Genomic DNA, 27,554 nt, shown 5'->3' on the forward strand with positions numbered 1-27,554 from the left:
AAGTTTCATGCTTTCCCCCAAATAGCATAAGCCGGTTTTGTGCATGTATCTGTGTAGGTTGCAGGGGTGGTGTGATGGCGAATGATTACAAATGTCTCCGTTGTAGCATAATTGGATCAAGCTGACTCAGAGCTTATTGAACAAGATCTTGGTTGTTTCAAAGCAGATGGATTAACAATTAAATTTGTTTGGTAATTCCGTGGAATACACCTTGAACGGAAAATAAGACGCATTAACTTGAATAAATTACATTCTTCCCACAGGGAATATCATTAGCGGGGAATTCCTTCTTATAGCCTCCCAAAAGACTTTGTCTTACTTTTCATCTTTTTAAATGGGGGGAAATGTCGACAGTAAGGCTCATCTCTTTCATGATAGTTTATATTTGCATAGAGCTAATCTGTTTTACAGTAAATGCTCCGGACCCATAACATCTTGTTCTGCAGGAGCTAATGAAATAGCACAAAGGTCACTCAAATAGCTTTGACAGCTATAATTAAATCCACAATTTTTAATATCAGGCTTGTTAGATATCAAATTATTATCAATTTTTGAGTTACTGTGAACAGTAATGTAAACTGCAGTGATCAGCGTCTCCTTACACTAGAAAACAGGCATTTAGGATGTGTGGCGTATAGCTGAAAATAATTTATTGTAATTTTTAAGACCGATATTGCAGCTCATTACCTGATTTTTTAAAGTACCTTAACTTCTATATTATTCACTTTACACAAGCAATAATCATTATTTAGTATGTGCATGTCGGCCAGAATAAGGCTGGGCGATATGGCAAAAATCTTCTATCTCAGTTTAGGACATAATTTCATATCTTGGTAACAATATATATCATGATATAACGTGTTTTCTGGTATTTCTAAATAAATGGTTTATATTAAACACATGGTGAAGCATTTTAATATACTCCTGTGTGCATTAAATACTTGACAAATGAGAGTATTTTCTCATTTTATTATGAACTTAAGTGCAAAATAAACAACCGTTCTAAGTGAAACTATCGAGAAAAATAGATTAATTTAGAAATATGTGTACATCAGATTTTCTTAGTAATTTGAGATTTGTCCATTTTCACACAGTAATACTGTAAGTATCAAAGCATGCATTTCACATGTTGTTTTCTTCATGCAGTCTCTTTAGCATACAGTGTGTCACATGGAGCGTAGGTCAGCGTGTAGTTGAAAGAGTATTGCTAATTAATTGTATCAGTGTCTGTTCCACATAAAACTCCACCACATATTCTATGAAATGCTAGAAAAATCGGGTAAAATATACAGAATTTCAATAATAGAGCATGAGACGGCTACTTCATCCTTGCTTGTGTTGTATTACTCTAATTTGTACGTCGCTTTGGATAAAAGCGTCTGCTAAATGACATTGTACTTTAATTTTGACTTTTGGAAAGTCAAAATTGTGATGTAAAAATGTTGACATTGCTGTTTGACATCCTGTCAGAGTTAGTTGAGCTCAAATCACCCAAAGTTTATTTATCAGCTTTGCCTTGTTGATAAAATGCATCATCTTGGATGAGAGGGGCCAATATCTTTACAGTAAGAGGAGTGAAGTTATTAGAAATATGTGCTTTGCCCGTGTGCGAGCAATACTTTCACATTAAAATCAACTGGCAAGCCATTAAAGAGCCTCCCAACTTTGACTTGGCCCGTGACTCACCGACTGCACCAAGATAAGCCCTCGCTCAGCAGAGCCCAGCCTGCAGTTAGCATATTAGCCTGACAGAGGAAAATAATTTGTCAAAACCTTATTTTAAAGCACTATGAATGTCATCCTGTGTTGCTGCTCTTAATTGAAATGTAGTTGGCCACGCAAGGAAATATATGGGCACACATGGACGGTGTCGGCAGAATGTTTTATGGTGATGGTAACCACACCTGGTTAATATTAACATCCTCCTTACTGTATACTTTACATTCCTCACGTCAGTTTTAGTTTGATTTATCCAAGAGAGGTTAGCAGCAGATAAAAAATAGAGTTTTATGTTTTTAGCAAATCAGAGATTTTCTGATAACTGGAAAGAGATAAATATTTAAAACATTTTTGCAAATTATTTAGGTGCAAGGTCATTTCTGAGATAACTGTGAGCTTTGCAATAATATTGTGATCATGTTTTATGTCTAGCCACTTGAGGTTTGTCATCTGCAAATGATTCAGGCTAAGGGACTAAGTCATTTCATGTGGCTGAGATCTTCAGAGAACTTTATTCAGAGAGTCTGGCTGGAAGTCTAACAGCTGCAGCGAGCGGAAATAATCTACATTGTGTGTGCTCATCTTTAGTGGATTTCTTTGTCTGTCCAATGGCTCGATTAAATCTGTCCACCGCCACCTTTGAGTATCTAAATGTAAAACTGAAATAGTTTCTCTTTAAAGCTACTCAGTGGACACTTTGGTTTGATATCTTTTAAACAACAGACACAAGTTAATACGCAGGTTTTAACAGTCACATCAAACTTTGCAGATTCATAATACCCCCTTACTTATCATAATCTATGTTCTGTACTAAAACTCAGGGTTGTAATTAGTTTGCCCTTCCCCCCCTTTGTGAACCCAGCCACAACCCCGGGCTCCTGAACCCACTTGTACATTTTAGGCCTCGATAATAAACCAACATCTGCAGAACTTACAAGTGCTTTACCAGAGTTAATTGAGTAAATTGAAGCAAGCTGCAGAGCAGTGCTGATCTATGATCCCCTGTTGAGGGCCCAGAAGGGAGACAACAGATTTACTGCAAGGACAGTGGGCGGCCTTTTGTTCAGGCCCTGGTTCATGGGAAGTTTGAGGTCAGTCGGGATTAAAATATCTTAGGGAACAAATGGAGTAATTTGAGTGCAATATAAAGAGCGCTCTGCCAGTTTCACCCAGATCCAGGTGTGATTTGTTTGATTTTAAGCCCCGTGTCCCTTTTTCATCTTTTTTTTTTCTTTTTTTTTTTTTTACCCCCCCTCTCTATTATTTGGGGTTTATAGATAACATAAAGATTGGCCCTTTATAGCAAGCCCTTTAGTTTGGTTGACATGACTAAGAGAGACAGAGTCAGACATATAAACACAAACAAATATCAAAAGTCTCTCTTTCTCTCTCTCTCTCTCTGTCTCTCTCTCTTTCTCTCTGTCTGTCTGTCTGTGCGCCCCCCCCCCCCCCCGGGCAATTCTGCTTGGCCTCATTAGAGCAGTCTTTAATTGATTATGACACACTATCCACATGTGTCCTGTCCCTTTTAATTTATAGTTCATTGGTGAACAAAGTTTTTCATACTTAGCCATATCCCCTTACCATATTCACTCTACTGTATTTCCCTTTCATTAGACTGTATCACATAAGAATTATGCTCTCATACATTGTACCTAGAGCTGAACGATTTGGATAAAATATTTAAGTAACTTGACTGATTATTTTTGCATCATTATTCTTATGTCCATTTGCAGATAATTTGGCTCCTGGATCTTAACTTATCAGAGAAAAAAGCTGAGCAAACGTTAGCAGAAACTCGACTAGCTTTATTGCTTTAGTGCTTTATTTACGATCTATTGTTCAGTCAAACCTAATGAGCAGAAGGTGCAGTAGCATTGCTAGCAGGTTAGCTGCACCCTGCAAAAGATTTCCCAAATAAACCAGGAGCTGTGGTGAGAGGAAAGGAGATATGTTAAGTAAGCATGCATATCAGATTCATTTGTAAGGGGGCATAACAATTTTAGTTAGCAGGGTCAAGAGTTTGATCCTCAGCCTGGTTTTCTCCCGAAGGAAAGAGCCAGGTGGCGAAGGTGGTCCTTTTATACGGTGATTGTGTTAAATTGAGCATTAAAGAGAACCACTCAAGGGCCCTAGTAAATCGGAGTGAGGAGATGTGACTGACATTGATAGCACCATAAGGAGTGAGTGTGCTGCTATTCAGTGATGTGTACAGAAACCCTGTTACTGCCCCTTAATGTTTATTTTACCTCAGACGTTTTTATTGATGTGTGGGTTTTAATTAACTACTTGCTACTTTTATTTTCAGCTTTTTCCAGACGAGTTTATTGGTCAGAAAGGTTGTTAAAAATTGAAACACTGAAAAGACATTTAAATTTAGGATGATTTAGCATTTAGCTTTGAACCTACACGAGTTATGACATCTTAATTTGAGATAATTGAAGTTGCTTGTAGCCTTTGCCTTTGAGCCTGGTCGGTTGGAATGGCTAACAGAGTTTTCAGAGTGGGAGGCAGCCATGTGACTTGGGAGAAGACAAAGGCGTGAGGATTTAAACGTGGATTTGAGTCTTGAACAATGGAGTGATGGAGCAAATATGCCTTGATGGCTCAGAAGTCCTCTACATGTAACAAAGGGAGCTGTTACTGATTTCAGTACAGCCTGCGTCTTCTTTATCGTCGAAACCACCAAAGAAGAACGACTCAGCAGCTCAATATAGAGAACAAATTGATGAGCTGTGAATATTAATACCTGGCCAAGTATAAAATCCAAGTGTTTTCCTGGTTCTGTTTTCTGTCATCGCAGCATGTTTTTTGTTGTAGTTGTTGTTGAACTTTGGAGGTTTGCTCAAAACAGCTTTTCAGGAGCATTTTCAACTTATTTTTGTCTTTTAGTAAAATCCACTAATGACCACATTCACCACCCCAGAGATCCAAAATATTTGTCAGGTCAAGTGTATTTCTGTATTTGCATACTGTACATGCAGCTTTGCATGTCCTAGACAAAGTTCCTCTGAAGCATTTACTCCACCAGTTGTTGTTTGGTCAGGTTATTTTAGGCTCTAACACACCAAAGTATGATAATGAATTATTCCGGAACTATCTTCCTAAAACTGTAGAATAAACTCTAATAAATAGATGTGTATTTCGAAAAATGAGTAGCTATCCACAGCTGGCAGACATTTAAGAGTGCTCGCTAATATTTTAGTGTATTACTGCAATACAATCCTGCATGTGTAACCCCAGCTGTCTGCAACAGGAACATCCTCAGTCTGCTGCTGTTATTGCACACAGTCGCAGGGATTGCAATGTACAAATAGCCTTAGCTGGTGGGGCAGATTGCCCTGTGGCATTTCCTAAGCACATTTCCCAGCGAAGCATCTTCAGATTCTTGGCTGTGTCTTTAATGCGTGTAATAATGTCTATTAAAAGTTCCCAGGTCCAGGTGAGCATTCACAGGTGAGGGTAGTTAGCGTGTGACTGCCAGGGGTTCATCCATTAAAGCCATCACTGCCTCCACTGCAGAGCATTTCATCACCGCATTTATTCAATATATATTTGGCTGTTGCTTCTGAGCTGCGATGCAAATTGCCCAAATCATCTGAACCAGACACTCAGTTCAGCGTTCCTGACTACAGGACAAGAGAAAACATAAACAGATGTTTCATTTGTAGGAAATATTTATTATATCTCCCAGGAAGTCCTCAGAGCTTAGACAACAAATAAGAAGCAAATGCATTTATCTTATACATAATATTCAAATTACAATTGTAAGAGAATTAGTCTAATTGCCTCTCATTACTCCCCCTTGGACACACACACACACACATACACATGCGCATTCACACTCAGACAGTCCCATCTGTCTAATAAGAACATTCACAAGCAAAACTGAAAGCATATGCTATTATCACTGAAGATGATTAAACATTTAGGCCGAATCTGGCTTCATTCCCAACTCGGAATTTATAACCAGATCTTTTTCATGTTACTTGTTGAGGCACAGAAGTCTCATTATCTTGCCCAAAATACAAAGGCTATATTCCCTATGCCAATAAATTTCTTCATGATTGGACGCAAAAGATAATTAGCCATGTTGTATCAATGGGCTGCCAGCCACACCATCTCTTGAAACCTTTCTCGCACAAACGTGGCTAACAATTGGCTCCGTGCCTTCCTCATTCACATACAGTAGAGTCAGTGAGCAACTGCATGAGGGTTTCACAATGGGAAGTGGAGGGAGTGACACACAGAGCAAAACAGGCCGAGAAAAAGAGAGAGAGCAAGGGAGGAAAGGTGGGAGGGAAAAAAGGGAGGGAGATAGAAATAGCGGGCCAAACTCGTTTTCCGCTTGATGGGTTAGCTGCAGAGAATGCGCCTTTACTAGGTAAATGATTAGTGGGGGTGGGAGGGGGACCTATGCTGCTCTGCTATTATGTACTTCAAAGGTCTCCAAAGGCAGGTTAAATGAAAAGCAAATGTGTTGCCCTGCTGCTCAAATACCTCGAATGTTTTAGCAGGTGCAAGCAATGAAGAGGTGGGCAGTGACAGTGGTGTGCTGCACCTTGCTTGGGAAACGTAGATCCTCCTTTTTTTGGGGAGACAGATACTGTCCAACCAGTGAAGGGTGAGACAGGGTGAGACAGGTCCAGTGTGTGCCAGTGTGAGGGAGGTCGAGCCCTGCTCAGTGTTCTCACTGCTCTGACCTTCAGCTGACACACAGGTGAAAACACAATTGGGTGCAAGTGATGTAGCTGAGGTGTTGGAGATTAAGATCTCTCAATAAATCTTTAAAGATAAGTAACAAATATGTAGTTCAGTTTTTTTTTTTTTTAAAGGCTCAGTAATTTCCTGAAACATCTGGGGTCACTAATTTTAAACAAACATAACCCAAACAGGAGTAAATGGTGTTTGCTAGAGACTATTTTCAGCAATGGATTAAGATACATTAGATTATTATTTAAGCAGCAGGACAGTGTACAGTACAGGCCAAAAGTTTGGACACACACCTTCTCATTCAATGCGTTTTTCTTTATTTTCATGACTATTTACATTGCAGATTCTCACTGAAGGCATCAAAACTATGAATGAACACATATGGAATTATGTACTTAACAAAAAAAGTGTGAAATAACTGAAAACATGTCTTGTATTTTAGATTCCTCAAAGTAACCACCCTTTGCTTACTAGAATATAAGACATGTTTTCAGTTATTTCACACTTTTTTGTTAAGAACATAATTCCACATGTGTTCATTAATAGTTTTGATGAATTTACAATGTAAATAGTCATGAAAATAAAGGAAACGCATTGAATGAGAAGGTGCGTCCAAACTTTTGGCCTGTACTGTATGTCAGACAGACTCAAGATAAACTACAGTCGGGCAATGCAACAGTGTGACTTTTTGATATTTTATTGGAAAACAATGGAGCTCTTTGGCATGGAGGAATATGCAGTATTAGACTACTTGTTTGTAGGATCCATGTGAACATACAACACAAGGCATTCTCACTTCCAAGTAATTCAGTTACTTGATTAGCTTATGTAAAGTACATAATGCAGCTGAAATAAATAATTATTTTCACCCAATCCATAATCTTCTCTTGACGTGACCAAGTGGATTTATTGCGGAGAACATTTGGCTACAGTAGCATGGCATCTATTTCAGATGTTGTGGGAGTTCTATCAAAGTCTGAAGGTCTAGCCTGCAAAAAGGACGCTAAAGGGACACCCAGTGCTTTGAGAAGTGACGCAAAGTGGTCCTTACCAAGCATTATTATTAATTATTTTAAGCTTCATCACCAAGTGATCACATTAAACACAACTTGAAGAAGAAATAAAACAATCTTCAAACATGAAACACTTCAAAATCAAATATAAAAAGCATGTCTTCACACGATATAGGGATGAAAACTGGTGTGTAAAATGACAGTAGGTGGTTATTGTTGACGTTTTATTTTTTAAATGTGTTACTATTTTTTCTTTTTTGTGTGTTATTGTTGTTTGTTTGTTCATTGTTGTCTCATTATGACTACATGGGTGTATGTGTACTTATGTGTTTGTAAGTTAATAACAAGTTATGTGTGTTAATAGTGGTAATAATGAGTTTATAAACTACATTACTATGTGTTATACATACATATATATAAATATTATTGTTATATAACTGAATATAGTAAATTAACATAGGGAGAAGGGGTGGGATTTAATAAGCTTTGGCTTCTTCCCACTCCTTTTGAACACAAATAAGTGTTGAGTCTTGTTGTTGTTTCATTTGTGTTGTTGTCTTGTATTTATTGTTGTTCGTTTGTTTTTAGATGTTCATCTTTTATTTTGTGTTCAAATAAATTCTCAATCAAAACTTCATGAGACTTTAAGAAATGTAATTAAGAAACATATATTCCTAATGATCTCTACTGATACTAACATATTTGTATTTCACAAACAATACTGATATCACATGATTATATTAAGGGCATAATATCACTGACATATTATGTATGGTGTTTACATAATACAGGTCCTGTTGTTCTGCCTTTATTGTCTTAATAGCAGTGTAATCTTGATATTAGTGTGCATGTAAATGAAGTCCCTGTTGTGGATGCTCCAAATGAATCAACTCTCTCACCTGTTCAATATCAGCAAGGTCCATTACATAATCACAGCGCAGTGATTACAGGTCTCCTGCTGGCAGAGCAATTACCCCGGCTCGGTCATTATCACCTCATAACATCATCTGCTCTCTACATATCAGCACACACAACATAGCTGTGTATTACTCAGTGTTAGGTCACAAAGCGCGTCTACTGCTCTAATGCAGTGTAATTTGTCCATTATAATAAGTGTGAATATAATACGTGTAAGCACTGATAAGCACATTTGTGATAACTATAATTCTCACATGTTTGGATGCAGACATTTGGTAGAGATTGCACAAACTGCTGTTTAATTCAAGAAGAGTGTAAAAGTTGCAATGATTTTGAGGAAATATATTCAAATTACAATAAGGATGGGAAATGTTTAGATACACTTTATAACAATGCAAAAATATGTTGACCATCACACTCAATAGCATGGTGAAGTCAAGATAAAACAGGTTATTTTAGAATTGGCATTCCTCTATTTGTTTAACATCTCATTTTCTCAGAGATTTAAACTAGTATTTGCTTTTAATAAATCATTTAGTAAATAGAATAACGTGTCAAGTTGACTTGATATAATTATTTCATAGGGTTGTAATGAAAGACAGTGAATTATTGAGTAATTACAGAGGCATAATCACTGGTCATTTTGGTAATGTTGCACACATTTGCAGTGGTGGAAAGTACCAAAATACAAATACTCTAGTGTTGTTCTTCAGTACAGTTTTAAGGTACTTGTACTACTGTTGAATATTTTGATTTTATAATATTCTATACTTCGGCTATGCTTTAAAAAAAAAAATTAACAGCTTTAGTTACTAGGTAAAGTTACTAGGTTTCAAATCAAGCTTTTACATACTAAACACATGATGGGTTTAGAACATATGAAGCTTTTCATAAATCCCCAACAGAATATAAAGCAGTTTAAATTAGCTCCACTTTGACCAGATTAAGCAATAAAGAAGTCCTAACATGTTAAAGGCATAGTTAGGATGTTTATAAGTGGGGTCGTATGAGGTACTTCTCTATAGTCAGTGTACTAGCTACAGTCCATGTCGGAGCCTGCTAAGCAATGTACTGCTGAGAATGGGGGCAGCAGCAAAATGTAGCTTAGTCATCTAACAAAAGGCCCACCAAAATAAATACATAAAAACAATATCAGTTTAAATGAACCCTGTATTTAGAATATTTTACAGCTTAACCAGCCTTTTTAGGCTTATGCAGGGGGAAGTTAAACCTTTCTATGCTCGATTCAAAGCCACCAGACTCCATTAACAGAAACAGTACATTTATTTGACTTTCCTGAATCCGAACTCACCCCTTAAAAAAAAGACAAAAGTCACAAAATAACACACACACACACACACACACACACAAAGGTGGGCCTTTCTGTAGGTGGATAAAATCCATTTTGCTGCTGCCCCCGTCAGCAGCAGCACATTGCTCAGCTTCTATCTCTTCTCCAAACTGGGGGCGTGCCGACTGCCATCTGCTGAAGCTAATACAATGACTATGGATAAGTACCTCATACAACCTACTTAAAAAAAAGAAGAAGCAACTATTACTTTAATGAATCAACAATAATGATTCTTAATGAAATAACACTAACAGGGAATATTCTGTACAATGAGTAATTTTATTTTTGATATTTTAAGTTCATTTCATTGAAATACTGCTGCACTTGGCTTTGAGAACACTTCTCTTAATAACCATAACTTTTGTTTATGCATTTACCATGATTAAAGACGAGGTCATATTGCCCAGTCAGTGTCACTTCACTGTATTAGGATGGACTTTCCACATCTGCTTCACATCACACATTTACTCATCTCTAACGTCACTGCAAAAGCATTTAAACAAGCAACAAATACATTTTCCTGGTTTCACTTTAAGCCTCTGCCCGGTAGAACAAACTTGATCCGTTTCTGCTCGCAATATGATGAATGCAAAGAAAGATGAATGCCATGGTTTTTCTTTGCTTAGTTTGCTCTGTCTCTTAGTCTAGAGCCATTTGTAAATCCATATCCAAGGAGTACAGGTGTTGATTAATCCTCTCGACATTTTCCCGAGACATTCTTTCATTCGTATTGACATTCTTGCGGCTGCCTGGCGAGTGGTGGGGAAATGAAAGCGCTGCCATGGTATTTTGGAAGCCCCTCAGAAGTCAGACTTACACGGGCTAGCTGCTGTGATGGCCTACATTATGGAGTTTATGGCCTGTGGGGGTCTGCTCCCACTAGCCCGACAGGACTTCGGGAAAATGCCCGTCCCTGACTGGCTCACCACATGCCAGACTCCTCAGCTCCAGTTCACTCTAAACAGATGCTCACATAAATGGGCTATATCCATAAATATAATGAACAATTTCAAAATCTACCCCCAGAAAGTACAGAAAAGGGATAAATACATTATGAGCCTGAACCGTCATCATTTTCTTATAACACTATTTCATATTCTACAACATTACTGTACACTTAAAAGGCAACCCTGACTTGACCCAGCCAGCATAACCACAGCTCGCCCACTCCTTTCACTCTTGGGGCCGGACACAAATACAGTGGCTGCCCCCGCCGCCTGCCCTGGTGGAAAAGGGGTGGTTTTATTGTGGTTATGTTCTCTAGCAGAGCGGTAATGAGTCGCATTGCTCTGTGCTGCAGCTCTGACATGGTGTAACTGTGTTACACTGTGGTTGACTCCACACACAGCCAAGAAAAGAATTTCATGGTGGTGGTTCAGCCACAGATAAAGGCTTTCTCTTCATTAAAAAAATAAATAAACAATGGAAGAAAATTATATGTCAACACTTTATTGACATAATACTTTCCCCCCTCTTGTCTCATTACAATTCCTCAGCTGTGTTCTCTCCAAAGAGTCAGATGGAGAACTTTCTCACAAACTAATTTAAAAGTTCAGTCACGTAGGGTAGTAGTTTGACGAACTCCTGGTACATCACAGTTATGATAGGCACACACACATATTAATGTACAGAACCAACACATGACTGGGAGAATTAGTGCATTGCGGTGCAACTGGGTTGTTTTGAACATTTTTGTGAGTGATTGATGCCGTTTCTTCTGTGAGAAAATTGTGTGCAGTTTAGAGAGGATAGTTGAGGGTAGAATATTATGCAAAGAAGCATCTCTATCAAAAGGTTGTTTTTTTTTAGGGTCAGGTTGAGCACTTACTGATGGAGCAGTGAGAGGAATCTTGGCTTCTGCACTTATCTGGTGTGTGGAGTGTGGGGTACTTTCCTCCTTCTTTCCTCAATTTCTTCTCTATCTCTGGCACCAAACTTATCAAAATAATGTGTAGTAAGATCATTTTTGGCTTGCGCCTGACAAACTGATATAAATTTCAATCTGACTCCGACAGAAGTTTTCATTTTGCCAAGAGTGCAAAAAGAAGCGGGTGTGTGTTTGTGTGTGTAGCTGATGTGTGAGTGTGTGTTGGGAGTTGTACTGTACACATCTTGTGAGCGAGTTAAAATGCGACCATCAGAAAAGAGGAGTGGGTCAGAAATTGTTCAAAAAACATCTAAAATGAACTAACATTTAATTTACAATTAGTTTTATCTTCTAAGCCAAAGCACTACCTCTGTCTCTTGAGAATCACTTCTGGATCATTATTATTGTTATTATTATTATTATTATTATTATGATTATTAAGATTACCACCTGTTGGGAACATCTCCAGTTCAGCTGAGAAACTATATATTCCTTGATTTGAATCCAAACCCCCTGTCTTATTATAGAGATGTCACAATACTTCAGTCAAGTCAATGCCTAAATTCTGAAAACGTGCTGAGACTTATTTTTTATCACAGGGATCTGGGCTCCCACAGTCTGCTGGACAACACAGGCTCTGTGGCCCCTGGCAGAACGAAGTGTTCTTTTAACAGTAACAGAACACCATCATCATGGGTTTTTTGGTGTTTTTTTTGTCTCCTCTCTCCTGTAATTATCATTATTAGTATTATTGTTATTGATATATTCATCCATTCATTCATTACCATTAACCATATATATACATATATATATATATTTTTTTTATTTTATTTTATTATTTTTTTAATTATTATTTATTTATTATTACTTATTATTATTTTACATTTTAGTAGTACCGCTTTCTCTGCCTAATAATGATACATAATATTTATTAACATATATGAATACTTAACTGCTAGATCTATAACTGAAACACGCACATACACACACACACACACACACACACACACACACACACACACACACACACACACACAGGGGTACCATTATTGTCGTTGTTTAATATTCACTCCCTGTCTGTCTATGTCATTGTATTGTATTATTGCACTATTTCTCTGTCTGTCCATGTCACTGTATTGTATTATTACACAATTTAAAAAAAAATGTTTTTAAAAAGTAACAGAACACCATGGTTGAACATTTTTTTCAGCATAACATTGTTGGAATTATTTCACCTTTACTGAACCAAAAAGTTCCCATTGAGATACAGTATTCCTTCTGAAAGGGAGTCCTGGTCAGGATGGGCAGTAGAATAAAAAATATCATATAGTAATACAAACCAGAACAAATACAACACAAGAAACAAAACAAAATACAGCAATAGACACAAAACATACAGGGTGGCTATGGCTAAAAAAGTCATGTTACACACTTGTTTGACAGAAACAACATTTTTCTGTAAAAACTGTAAATGTAAAAGTATTTTTATACATTTTAAGCGAGGGGGAAGATCTAAGTTCAGTTAGCCTCGCATTTCATTCTAAGGCTACAGGGTGTGAAAGGTAAAGGCAGATTAACCCAGATCTGTTTGATGATATGGACCTTTAGGAGAATTTTCTATGATGATCCAGTGTTATTGTCACTGAAGTTATCAGTCGATAAACTGGATATACATTGTGGTCATTTACCCAGTAAATCTTTTGAAGTAAAAGTTAACATATTGTTTTTTTCTTCTTAAACACATTGAACTATTATAGAGTATGGAGGCTTGCATCAGTTATAAATCATCTCTTTTTAAATCAGATGAAGATGCATGCATAATTATTACATCTCCACAGTCTGATGCTGACAAAAAATATAGATACTCATACAAAGTTTGGGACTTTGACTAAAATGTGAAAAGTGCTAGAATTTGCTAATCCTTTGTGACAGATATCTAATTGATAACTGTATAAAACAGTGTAGTTTATGTTCATTTATTGTTTTGAGAATCATGTAATTTCAGTAGTATTTATATCAACATCTAAATTCCCTACTGTCAGGTGTGAATTGTGAATATTGCTCCAAATCACGGGTAGAAACAGCGAGGCGGCCATCCCGCTCTGTCTGGGATGCCACTCGATGGTGTGCCACCGGCACCCCGGTCCAGTTTGGCACCGGCTGCAGAAGCAGGAATCTTGCACCCTCATTACACCTCAGCCACTCTAATTACAACCTGCTCAAGAGCTGTTATCCTACACCTCACAGTGACAATGACAGCGCCTCCTCTTAGAGGCCTGGCCGGTTTTCTGTACTGAGGCGCAACACAACACCCCTGTAAATAAATGACGGCCTTGCTGGAAAGAACATGCACCAATTACTTCCTTAAACATGTGATCTGTTGGAGGCCTGGATTTTAACTTGTTGGTTTTTTTTAGAAATAAATTCAGCTCTCTCTTTTTGACGATGATGATGGCGAGGACGGTTTAATGTATTCAAATAAACGATGATGAAACCGAGCAGAATTCTCTCTGGCCCTTCGCTCGGTTGCATGGAGGAGAAATCCATTTACACAACAGGCAGTGAATTCGGCTATGAATGTGTTCCATGGTGTCCTATCACACACACATTATTGTTTGAGATCCTGTGTTATGCTGACAAATCCTCTCGTGGCAGCAATCACCTAAGCGTCTTCCATGAAAGGGATGTACATATTCCTCCACTTATTTCAGAATTTATTGTGTTCATCACTAATCCAAAGATGGGTTCCTCATGTAATACCCGCCATCTAATCATTCTTAGTACTCCAAGGGCTTGTTAGACTAGATCCTGTAGACTGTAATTGTTTTGTCAATTGATCCCATAGAAAAGCAGAGATAGATTAGACAGCAGGAGACAGTAAAACATTATTTTGGAACATTAAAAAAATCCACATCAGTACTATTATTTAAAATATATAAAATTCTTCCAAATTAAAATCTGCTGTAACATGGAAAATGCTACATTCAGGGGGATTGAATATGCATCTGTGTAAACACCTTGCTGGTTCTTTTTGAATACAGCTTACACATTGTTTCCTTAAAGTGCCTGACTTTTGAGCTCTGTGACAGTGAGCAGTGGCTGCCTACTGTATGTCCTCACTGAACCTAAACATATTACACAGCATAATGTTTTTATAAAAGTCCATATTAGGCGGCTCAGATCTTAAAAGGTTTATGACGACCATTTAGCATCATGAGAGCGAAGCTTAACATGGCCATGTCAAGATAACATGCAAGCATCCGTGTTGTTTTCATTGGCTGTCAGCACAGATTTTACAGTGGCTGCGGGGAAAAGGGGCATATGTGCTTAAGATGCTCCTGCAAGGGCTGTCACTGCAGGAGAGCTGGGACGAGGACGGGGAGGCGCAAAAATAGAACAAGAGAGACACAGAGCTCTCCTGTCCAAAAAGATGATGAGGAAGAATAGAGCACAGTGGATAATTTGACTGGAGTAGGGGGGATAATATGGGAGCAGTATTTTATTTGAAACGGCAGATCTTCTCTCTCATCCGAGCCCCATTCAGGCGTCTGTGCTGCTCTCAAAAGGAGTGCATGGGCGAGAGCTGCGCTGCAGAAACTAGGTGGAGCTATTGCTTACATCTGCGTCCACTGCTTAGGAATCAGGGCCAAGAGAGGGGAGGGGAGAAGACAATGTTTAGGAAATGAATGCAGTGCAGGGCTGGGTCACAGCCTAGAATAAGACCTTGGGGGTATAAGGAGAGGAGTAGTACTGTGAACTGTGCACCTGTCACACAGGATCCAGAGGGTCTCAGACTTAAAGTACAGCTTTAGGCCTGCTTGTTACTCCAAAGGAGGGTGAAATGTGAGAAAATGTCTGCGCGGTTCATTCTTTATCGAATTGATGCTCCCTCTACACCCCTAAAGATGACACCCAACAGAAATTAATCTATAGGGAGATTGTGTTGCAGTAATGCTGAGTTGAAATGTGCAGACTAAATTACTCTTTGGCTCTTTTGGCTATCTCCCCCATCACCCATGCATCATAAAAGCAGGGGTTTAGTGTGAGATGAATAATCTCGCTCCAGCATGCCTCTCTTCTGCTGCTCCCCCTCACGCCATAATCGTCAGAAGGCAAGCCAGCTTAGTCAACCCTGTGCTACGGGCCAGGATAATAATTGCTGTATTAATTGGTGTTGTCCAGGCTAGACAGAATATAAGAGATCCCACTGGGGCTAATAATTAATGTTTTTTTTACCCTCTCTTTCTCTCCTCCTGCTCTACCTCCACCACCACAAGCACTCGCATACACACACACACACACACACACACACACACCCTCCCTGCCTCCTTTGCTATATCATTAAGAAAGCGCTTATATACCTCCACCAGTCTGAGCAGCAGGATGAGGACGTCTCACAAGAGTATTTTTAGATAAGGCAGTGGACAACAGCACTATCGCCTGTGTTGATTATGTTTATTTAGCTTCTTTAATCTCACGCTGCTAAAAGATATGGGTATCATGTATTCCTGGCTGTTCACAGTTGTCTGTGGGGATGAAGGGTCATGTTAAGGCCTGATATAGAAGCCTGGGCTAAACTAAATTACGCTGGCTTTGATGGGAACATGATGGCAGTCTAGTCAGAAAGAAAAAAATCCCTCCCAAATGAATGAGTAAGTTAAAGAAGACAGGTTTGTACAGTAAGTCGTGTGTAGGTGTGCACTATATTTTACTAGTCTTTGTTCTCCTAACCAGATGGCTGCTGTACTACTGCCCCTCCTGGTGTGAACCTGCTTAAGTTCCTTGTCGAAGCCCAGTGAGTCAGTCTGCGCGGATGATTGCCAAAGAGGAGAAAAGCGTTTTATGAAAGGCACACAGGAGCTCATGGCAGTTTTACGCAGCCCTCCACCTTCAGGAAACAGATAATTACAGGCTGCATTATGTGCTGTAGTGTCATGTCAGAAAGTATAGTGACTGCACAGGACTGCTGAATGCGCTCCTACAGCATGTGTTCCATGATTATACTCTATGATCCTTTTAATGACAGATATGGGGATTTTTTTTTTTGATTTTTTTTTTTTTTTTTGCTCAGCTGGTATTTAGCACAAATCTCAGTATGGCGCTATTAAACACATCTCACAGTTTAAGGGGGAAGGACCAAAAAAATTGGAACTAGTTTAGAGAAAATTGGCTAATAGCAGTCTCACTGGGTAATTTTCAAATATAAGCCCAACCGCACACTAACTTACAGATCTGTCACAGCTTTAATTTAGTGACCTCCCATGGTGTACTTGTTCTTATTATTTCTTTCTTTGCTTCCAGGATAAAAAAGAAAAGATGGAGGGAATAACCCTTTCTTTTCGGGGGCTGATTGAAGGTCATTCAAACATGAGTACCTGTGCTGTGGAGATTAGGCAGCCTGGTAATAACAGCCTTCATTTCAAGTCATTTAAGGTCATATCTGGCATGTCACAGAGACTGTCGCCTAAACGTCCTCTCTGTTGTTCTCAACCAAGTCTGTTTACTGTATGCCTTAATTGTAGCCGCAGCTTTAATAAGGCCCAAACCCAGTGAAAAAAAAACAACTCCTCTGTAACAACGTGCAGGGGGAATTGGCCGCAGCGCAGCTCCGCTCTGCAAACAGGCAGGGAATTAGGACCATGTAGAGGCCCTACTTTGTTAACAGGTCTGACAGGGTTATTTGACCATCTGCTTTAATTACAGGTACTGACACACTCACGAGCTAATGCCTAAGTGTCACCCGTGTGAAGGTGCAAATTAGTTTCCACTTGAGGAACCAGGGTGTGCCACAAATCAAACTAACGACATCATTTGGCCTCAGGCATCAAGCACAATCAGCTAAAGTGTCTGTGATAATCAATTTAATCAGTGTTCTGGTCTTTTATTTTTTAGGAGCCAGTTTGATATTTATGGAAATTCACATGCGTTTATTCTCTCTCAAAAACCTGCGCTTCTCCGTCCAGGTTCTTGTGAGAATTAAACGATGCATGAGAAACACTTGGCGATATGTTACATGTGTACACATGTAGACGGTGGGACAGAATGTTGCCACCATGGTTGGTATTTCAAAGGCAAAGGTTTATGAAGCCTGCAGGGCAAATTAAACAGCTGCATTCCCGACATGCCTTGTTTTGCACCACACTGGCAGTTAACTTAATGGGAGCCTTGCGTTTTGATTGAGTTCCCTTCCCTTTTAGTAGGACTCGATTAGTTTCCTGGTTTCACACTGTAAAACCAGACTGAAACTGCATCCAGTTATGCTCATAATTTTGGCCCCATAATGCACCTCTCTGCTCCAGCGGTGTTCCCTCTTCAACATCTGCAGCAGGCCAGCACCTCTGCAGAGGGCATGACACAAGGGAAACCTACAGTATTACTTTTCACTGTTCACCCGTGCTCACCTCTGACTCATGGGTGTTACCAGAGTGAACTATCAACTAATCAGCTTTCCTCACATATCTGCCCAATGTCGACAGTTTGCCTGTTATTCTCTGTTCTCGTGAGTCCGTGTAGAAAGGAGTGAACTCTGTGGCGCTTAAATCAGGCAGTCATTAGTAGAAGAACAGATTGTCTTTTCTTCCATTGCCTCTGTCTCTCAGATAAACAGGCCTGAGTGCTGACATATGATCCCTTCAACTAACACAGCCAGTCCTGACCAACTGATGGGAGGAATAGTAATCAGGCAGACGGTCACGTGGACGACACCACAACTGCCCCAAGAATGCAAACTTTAAACTACTTAACAGATGGAATGCAAAATGTAGTATTTGTTGCATAAATCCTTGAGGAATATTTAGGAGCTAGAAAACCATTGTGATAAAAAACGTTAAATTGGATTAAAATTAGCAATGTTGGGTTCTGTATTCTCCACAACACTTTGAAATGTGATTGTTAATCATCTGAGGCAGTTTAACCAAACAAGAAATCAAAAAGGGGTGGCTCTCGTTCGCAGCAAATGCTTCTTAATGGTGTGTTTTCATCCAAGCTAAATGTCTGTCTTTGTGATCTCTTCCTGCAGGAGCCTGGTGTTCTGTCAGCCGCCCAACCCAGGCAATAACTGTCATTAATTAGTCTGATAAATTACGTCCAAAACAATGACATGTTTAAATGGTCCAATTTAGCTCAAATCCTAAATGAGATATTACATCAAAAGCCAGCCGTTTCTCTCTTTTAGCCCATTTAAAGAGGCATACAGCCTTCCTGAAAGCGTTTTAAAGGTTACGATTTCCTCAGATGATAAAGCAGTACCTTTTAATGAAATTCTAATTAGTAATTTCATGGACTTTGTAACCAACCATATCTGATTAGTGCACATTTTCACAGCCCACTTTAATTAAGCACACTTACAGTACAGTTTCAAACATTCGCCACTTGAAGATGGAGCTTAGCGCGTCAAAAAACTTACTTTGTAAACACAAATGTTGCAATTTCCTTTTTTAATTAGATTACATTTGAATGGAATTCTTTTTTGTGTGTGTTTGTGGAAATATCTTTTTTTCCACTTTTGTAGCACATGCCCTTGAACATGAAAAATGTGGTGATGATAAGGTTCTCATTACCTACTGTGATTTCGGGTTATTATTTAATATGATGACAGCACAATTAGTTTTTTTTTCTTTGTTTGAGCTTTTTTTTCCTCTTTTTTTTACATTTTGGAACTTTTTGTTTGAGTTTAAACTCAGCTTTGTTTGTTGCGATGCAAATTCATAGACTTTAAATATGGTGATTAAAGGTGTTGCCTTGACAATAACAAACACACTGTACTGTATGTGTGGGGCTGTTACAGGTCCATGTTCACCATGTCTAGGTTTTTAAGAAACACACACAACACAACCACACTGCAGTTTCCAAGTGGTTCCAACGTGTCTCCTGTCCCATTTTGTCAAAGCTAATTACACACTGTTGGTGTTCTGCTAAGGCTTTGGGAACTGTTGACCAAAGACATAATCTGATTTCACTTTCATTCAAATCATTTTCCACTTTGAGATCTAATCCTGGTTTCACAATATGAACTCTGACCTTGAATATCAACTGGACTGCAGTTGGTATTTAATGTTCATCACAGCTCGATGTGGGAGTCTTCCCCTCACAGTGGAGTGCTTTTGACACAGCCTTCACCCAGCTGCCCCGCAGTGGGCCCCAGTGGACCCTCTCAGGTCCCTAACCACACAAGTGTTTCCACGGTGGCGAAACTGTTTCAGTCTGACTGACATCCCAGTGTTGGGGAACACAGTTATAAAAGTGCACAAAGCGTGACAGACCACCTTGGCCCTACCTCCTCGCCCCATCTCTCCTTTTAAACATGGAGTCCACCCTGTCAAGTCACATGCCGGAGCCGTAATTTAGACTAATAATTACCAGACATCACCACAATGAAACATCAGTGTCTCAACTTCTTTGGACCAAACTGAATTTTAATACATTTGGAAAAGGTTGGCCGGAGGCAGGAACCCCGCACACTGGGAAAGGCAGCGCACATGTGGAAGCACTTTGGGAAGTGATAAATGATTTGAAATCCACAACGTCCCCGAAAATGGAAATTAGGGCGAACAGGTGTTAAATGGGAACCACTGGTGCATTTTGAACAGGGGAAAGAAAACGTCCCGGGTCTTTGGGGCCAGATGTGACAGGGCCGAGCCCGGGATGGGGAGGGCGTTGCTGAGTGGTCATGGCCCGAGGTGTGTGATGTGTGGAGGCCCCATGCGCCTGACCTCCCCTCCAAGAAATAACGGATCACTTGTGTCAGCTGTTCTAGGGGGGAAAAAGTCCTCTCTTACCCTCCCCGTTGCCACAAAAATACGCTGCTTCTCAGAAGCGCATAAATAGAAATATTATCAATTTAGGTTTAGCGTAACTCCGATTACAGATAACATGTGTAAAGCCGTTTTTAGCTGTGATCTGCTGTACATGTGAGGTATTTGAGCTGAAGAATATGATAATAGCAACCTCAGCTCACACATTCTCATCACCTCTGGCATTATTGCTAATTTGTATGGGTGCCTTCTTTAACATGGATAATTGCTATAAATTGGAGCGTTATTCGCAGTGGGTCCGGAAATGGCCAAGTATAACAGCCATCAAGCGAGGAAGACTAATTCTCCCTCCGCTCTGCCTGATACTCTAAACTGGGATTTTCAGGCCAAGGGAACTGGGCCGTAACCTAAATGCCCATGATTTCATTCACATCATTCCTGGGGTCTGTTCACCTTAGGGAGCCATTTTAAACTTGATGAGTCATTTACATTGTCAGAGATAATGAATGAATAACAAAACGGCAAATGTTGCTAGCGTTAGAGAAAATCACTCAAGTAAGTAGGAAGAACACGGGATTGGGTTTCATTGTTGGAGCGACAGTGAATATTCCCTCATTTTGGACAATCTGAGCACTGATGCAGCTGACACTAAGCCAGCCTCTGTACCAACCGAAACACCCAACCTCCAATTTCCTCCAGCACACTCACACACATATCTTATCACCGTTTGGTAGACTTTTCTGGTGAAGTTTCTTTTTTCCCTTCCCCCTGTCAATCTCACTTTCTCTGCTGATTTCCCGGAAACTTTCTCAGACGCCGCTGAATTGTCCACTTGTTTTAGCCCGAAACTCTCAGGTTGTTGTGTCCCAGCTGTCAAAACAAGAGCAGTCAACATTAGGCACGTTCGCAGTCTCGGGTGATGCTTACTTATATATCGCCTCGACCCGAGAAGATCCCAGAATGCATCGCTCTGCGGTGGCTTTCTATTCTGATGTAGAAAATGGACAGCTGTTGGGACTGTGGCACACTGCCCAGATGGAGCCTAATCCTATCTATACATCAGCATAAGTTAACCATTTCATTAACGCTGCTGTACGATCCATTGCTGTGGGAAGGCTGTGCGGCTGCATTGTTTTGCCATGACACCACTGTATGGGAGTTTAATTGGCTATTCCATTAATAACACGGGCAAACTAATTTAGTAGAACCTGTCCTCTTTAAACCACGGGAACAAAGAGTAGGAGGGTGGAAATCAATCTCAGCTTTGTGCCTGAGCCACTGACCCGTTCATGCTTTGAAGATTGCTGCTGTAAAAAAAAAAAAGCATCTGAGAAGTTATTTAACTACAAACAGAGCCTACCTTGCCCATTCCAGCTGCATAATCAGGCATAATAAGTGACTGCAAAGGTCCACTTAATGTATTTCTAACACTGGAGACCTGCTAATCCTGTCAGGGGGAGTGAAATGGAGGGGGGAACCGTGCAGAAGCCCAGCCATGGAGCTGAGCATTTAACTCCATAACCATGCAGGCAAATGCCTGGGCGCCTTTCACACAAAAAGAGAAAGAGAGGGAGAATAAGCCCAGCTTCATATTTCAACCCAAAGTGGGGATCCATTTTTCCGCTTTAGTGGCCATCGAGGAACAGTGGGAATAACAACAACAGCAGCCGCGGCAGTAACAGCCTGTCTCACTGGACTGAGTCCTCATAAACCTATGCCATTATCACTCTCTTTATGGGCCTTTAAATAGAGAGCCCTTCAGATCAGCCATGTGTGCTCGGTTAGGTGAACATCAGCCCCCTCGCTTTTCTGCCATTTGTAACAAGACATTTAAAGCTTTTTTTGGATTGGCGTCTTTGTCAATAATCATGTTTTTAAAATATGTCCCCTGCAGACATTGAGTACAGTATGCTGCAAAGGTCTATATGTATTTGCATGTGGGTACATTTTTTGTGTTATTCAATAGCTCTTTCGTCATCTCCACACACTGATTATTCCTCTTTCCTATTTATTACATTTATTTACCTGATGTGTGGAGCAGCCAGTTTTAACGCAAGTTAAATAACATTATGCTGTGAAATGATAGAGAGCAGAATCGGACATAACCAGAGGAAAATGTTGAGCCTTCCAGCACGGATGCCCTGTGAATAATGGAAGCATAAAAAGGGAAGAAAACAAACAAAGAGTCCCAAATCAACAAACACACTGAGACTCATCAGATATCGCATTTTCCCCAGCTCTGTTTGTCAAAACACCTTTTATGGCGGTCTTTGAAATTCAGGGGCCCCATTAACAGTTCAAGCATATAATCACATCTCCGTAATGAGGTATTAATTAAGCGAGGGGCATCTATTGGCCCGCTAAACAGCCTCATAAACAATTGACAGGAGATTTGTGATTTTTGACTCCCTGACACCATTAAACAAATCAATATTGGGTTTTGCAGACATGCTCTCAGGCTGGCTCTCTCTGGTCTTTGCCAATCAGCTCTGTGGAATACTAATGAGGGAATTAACTGCCTCATATTCCGCATGTGTCCCATCAAACAGATCCTTATCGAGTGAGTCTCATTTGCATGGAAGAAGACTCTGCTTTGTAGGTAAAGATTTCACAATATGTCACTCATTATGCCAGCCCACCCCATCCCAGCTCAATCTCCTATCCCTCCACTTGTCTCTTATTTTTTTTGTCAGACTCTTGAATACCCCCCTGACCACCAACACACACACACACACACACACACACAGCCACACTAGACATTCATAGGCCCTGTTTGGTCTTCTAGCCCTGCACAGAATTGGTGATGTAACGTTATAAACAGAATAATGGTTTTCAAGTGGCGTGTTTATCCTCAGTATTTCTGTTGAGATTTTTTCCCTCCACGCCTATACTGTGCTCTTTGAAATGACTGCCTGTTTGTTGTCGCCCGCCATTGCGCTCCTTTTGAGTGCTGCAGTAATCTTGTTTGATGAATATTGCGCTTAGAGTGCTTAATGATGTTTGCTGTTCAAATTACAATAGTGAGTTGTCCAAACCTGCTTTTCCATTGAGTGTTACACAGTCTAAAATAGTGTCATATGCTGTGGCTGGCTTTTTTTTAATCAAGGGAACACCTGTGTTTAAAATATAAACCTGCAAACTTGTTGGCTCTCGACGTCAATTGCCGATTTTAGTGTCAGCCAGGTAACCTGACATTAAAATGAAGGCTACTAATGGTTCTCCAACATGCTTGGAAAGGGTGGGGTGAGTGGAGGGATATTCAGGTTGAAATGTGCAAGCTCAGCGCTAAATATCACTTAAAAACTACACATTTAAGCTGTTTTTGCATTATTATATGTGATATGTTCGAACCAAGGTTTTCACAACAACTCTTTTTTGACTCACAACAATTTAAACTTCAATATAATGTTTTTACATGTAAAAAACGATACTTAATACCTTTTTCAATACAACTGCAAAAAATAAAATGTCCCAGACAACCTGCGTATAGTGCTGTTCCACAAAAAGATCACTGAACACATTTTTATTATCGTTAATTGTAAGTAACATAACTAATTACTGTTAATAGTAATTAGCGTTATCTGATTGTAGGTTGATCAGATAATTAACAAAAAGTATTTTTTAAAAGTATCAGCGTTTTGATGCTTTTGACAAGCATGTGACATTGTTATTTGTCCTGACTAAAGTGAATTACGCAACAATGATGTCTGTGGCATGCAGGACTTTGCTGTGAGTTTAATTTGTTAACCCGTAGCCTGAAAAAATAAAGTGCTTGTAACAGCACAGTAACTGCTTTTTTACAGAACAATACAGTGTAAATAACGTTGCTGAGTGTTTAAAGACACTTTTTTTCATATAATCATAGCTAAACAAGCTAGCATCAGCTGCATTTCACCTCAGTTACTAGTGATTGAAAATAGCTGAATGCATTTACTGTACCAGAGTACAAATTTGAGGTATTTTACTTGAATATTTCTATTTTCTGCTACTTCATATTTCTTCTCAACTACATCTCAAATACAAACTTTGTACTTTTACTCTACTACATTTGTCTGAAAGCTTTAGTTACGAGATACTCTGTATATTCAGATTAACAATACATTTATCCTCGTCCCTGTAACATCTAATATCATAGCACAACTTCTTATGGAATCAAGGTGTTTATATGAATCTTTGCTTGTAAACTAAGCAATTCAGTGTTTTTTAGAATCGCTGCAGCATCACAAAACATAATATCGCAGCCCAAAGTTAAATGTGCCCTGTGGAGTTTTTGACCAATAGTAACACTATGGAGCAATGTTTTTATGAGTGGGAGTTCTGGTTAGCTTTTTTTAGTTTCAGGGTGCTGTATTGTGCATGCTGGTGTCACACTGTCATGAGTTATGGGGACGCTTAAATAGAACACAGCCATCGTTAATGTAATTAGTATCACATGTGCTTTTCCTGCTATGAAAAGTTAAGATGTCTGCTATGGAAACAGGCCTGTTGTAAGATTGTAATGCATCTAATTATTTGGGACACTACACTATAATGATTAGTGTGATGTGATCAAATGTCAAACAGAGTTAGAGCTGCATTCATTCTATTTCCTTGCAGCATTACATTCTCTAAGTTTAGGTTACATGCAGGTGAGCCCAGAAGGACAGAGCATCTAATTTAATATATCTTGGGAGTGCTCTCCGCACTGCTCACCCCAGGAAAATGAGTGACAGGGGATGGCCTGTTGTCTTTGTGCTGTGTGTGTGGCCGCGGGGCGGTGAGTTAATGCAGGAGATTGACTCTTAATTGCAGTGGGGAACGCTCATCTTTTCTCATTAATGAGACGGAGCCAGAGCCTGGAGATTTTCTCATCACACAAATACTCTCCTCCACCGGCCAGGTTAAGTGCTGTTTAGATTATTGGCTTCCTTGCATTATGATTTCTTTCCCGTGCACTATGTCTCAGATTGTGAGCACAAGCTAAAGATGAGATGGGAGTAAAGCAGGGGTTAAGAGAAGACAGTTGTGTGTGTGTATGTGTTTGCTGGGGGAGGACGGGGTGTCTCTGAAGTGAGGCAGTCACATGTGTGATACAAGTCCAGAAGAGGCAGGGCTCAATCCAAGGGGCTGCTGAAACCTCTTCATAGAGCCTAACAAGGCAGATGAGAAGGCCATTTATGGGATCATGTTTCATTTGCATTTTGTCCAGCCTCCAGATCAAAAGACAATCTTAATTTGAGGGCTGCACCAATAGAAAGTGAGTGTTTCCTGATGGATACAGATGTTGCGGGTGAGCCAGAGCAGAGACGGTGGAGGAGAGGACTGGAGCAGTGCTGCGGGTCTGTCTGTCTGCTTGTCTGTGTGTCTGGAGGTGGGGGTTAACCTCCGCCTAAAGAACGACCACTGGCTCCCCATGATGCATAACCGTGAGGGATTAGAGAGCACAAAGCAGCAGACTGTTTGGTGGAGCACTAAAATGTGCTCCTCTGGGGCTCATTGAAAAATGATTGCCGATTAAGTGTTTGAAGTCTGCCAAAGACGAGTGTGCGTTTTTAGTGGGACGACGATGAAACTCTATCTTTCCTGCTTATGCAGGCAATTTTCCCTCTCTTTTTCCACTAACTGTACCATGATGTGTGTTCTCTTGTCGCGCCTGGAGTTGAGGTTGCCAAACTCATTTCACCTCTTGGACCCCAGCTTGACTGGAAGCCAGACAACCAAAAGTGATAAGAGTGAATTAAGCTGTTACTCTCCAGCGGGAATGTTATTATACCGCCAGAGAGAGGCATTGATTTCCTTAAGAGAACAACAGGTGAGCTTGTAGAAAATAACTCAGTCTACCTAAATAGCAGGTAATACCGAGTCTATAAAGATAAAATTATGTTTATGTAAATAAAGAGGATAAGGCTCAATAACTCACTTCACTCATGATAAATTGGGTCATGTCCTAATACCATATTTAGAGCAGTATAATACTCATAATTTCTAGGGGGTTCTATTTAAGCAACAATTGGGATTGTTAAAATGTCCTATTTTTCAAGTGGTATTTTTCCAACATGATTTGCAGTTTTCCCTGGTATTTACTTAGAGTATAAAGCAGGACTAGAATAATGAAGTACGGCTTTAAGTCCGCAGTGATGCCGGGGTCAGTCAAAGTCGCCCTGCAGAGGCATATGGAACCGTGCTTCCTTTGATTAATTGAACCCCTAAGAAGACTAATACTCAGAAGTGAACTGGAGGAAATAATTTGTGCAAGAGACAATGTCGAGAGTGATGACAAACATAGCTTAGTGTTTCCCCGGTTGCACCTCAATTCCCCGCGATGTCAGCTTTGAAACTGCGGCACTCCTCAATATATTATCATGTTACACTCATTTGTTTTCATTATTGCATCAAAGAGGATCTGGTCATGCAGCGGCCATTTTCTGCTGTACAGAGGCCTAGAGAACAAATGTGACTCCGGAGTCACTTCGGGGTTATACAAACAAAGAGGAATCCGCAGTTTAATAAAGGGTTAGACTCACATTCTTATGTTACTACCTAAAGAGAGCACCAGCCACTGGACTTCAGAGTGAAAAAAAGTCCTCGGTGTTGCCTTGTTTCGACCTAGTATGAGGTTAAAATTAATTCATAGCTACTTTCACATCCTTCTATAAAAACTACTCAAAAAAATGAAGAAGCAGTGTTTTCTTTTAACTAGTGTTTGTATACAATGGCAGAGTTTTGTTAAAGAGCTGTAAAAGGAGCTGAGTGGGGTATGTTAAGTAGTCTCAAAGAGAAGCTGGAGGGCGAGGGGTGAAGGGAGAAGCTGGCCCCGGCGGACAGGTGGAGGTAAGCTGAGAGCCATACCACCCAAGGGGAGGATGAACTTGAGACGTGTCCCTCACCGTCCCGTGAAGGTGGAGGTCAGCAGACAGCCACGCTGATCGGCCGAGATGCCCCAGTCAGCAGGAAGGACCGGACCCTTCTTCCCTCAGATGAAATGAAGCCTCAAGCGGGCCAGGTCAGTCACAATTAGGACTCATAAAATATAATCAAAACCTCAAAAGCTGGGCAGCAATACTCGGGTGGTCAGGACAGAACAGAGCACATCTTTGTCCTGCGAGAGGTTTTACTCATGCGTGAAACAGACACACCTTGTTCCAACGACTGACATCTATCTCTATATCAACTCGGGAAAACAGCCACCGAAAACTTTGTGCTTGACATCTGCACCAAAAAGCAAGAATGAATTAACTTTA

The sequence above is a fragment of the Centropristis striata genome, chromosome 20 (genome assembly GCF_030273125.1).
Source record: "Centropristis striata isolate RG_2023a ecotype Rhode Island chromosome 20, C.striata_1.0, whole genome shotgun sequence".
In the NCBI taxonomy this organism is placed as follows: Eukaryota; Metazoa; Chordata; class Actinopteri; order Perciformes; family Serranidae; genus Centropristis; species Centropristis striata.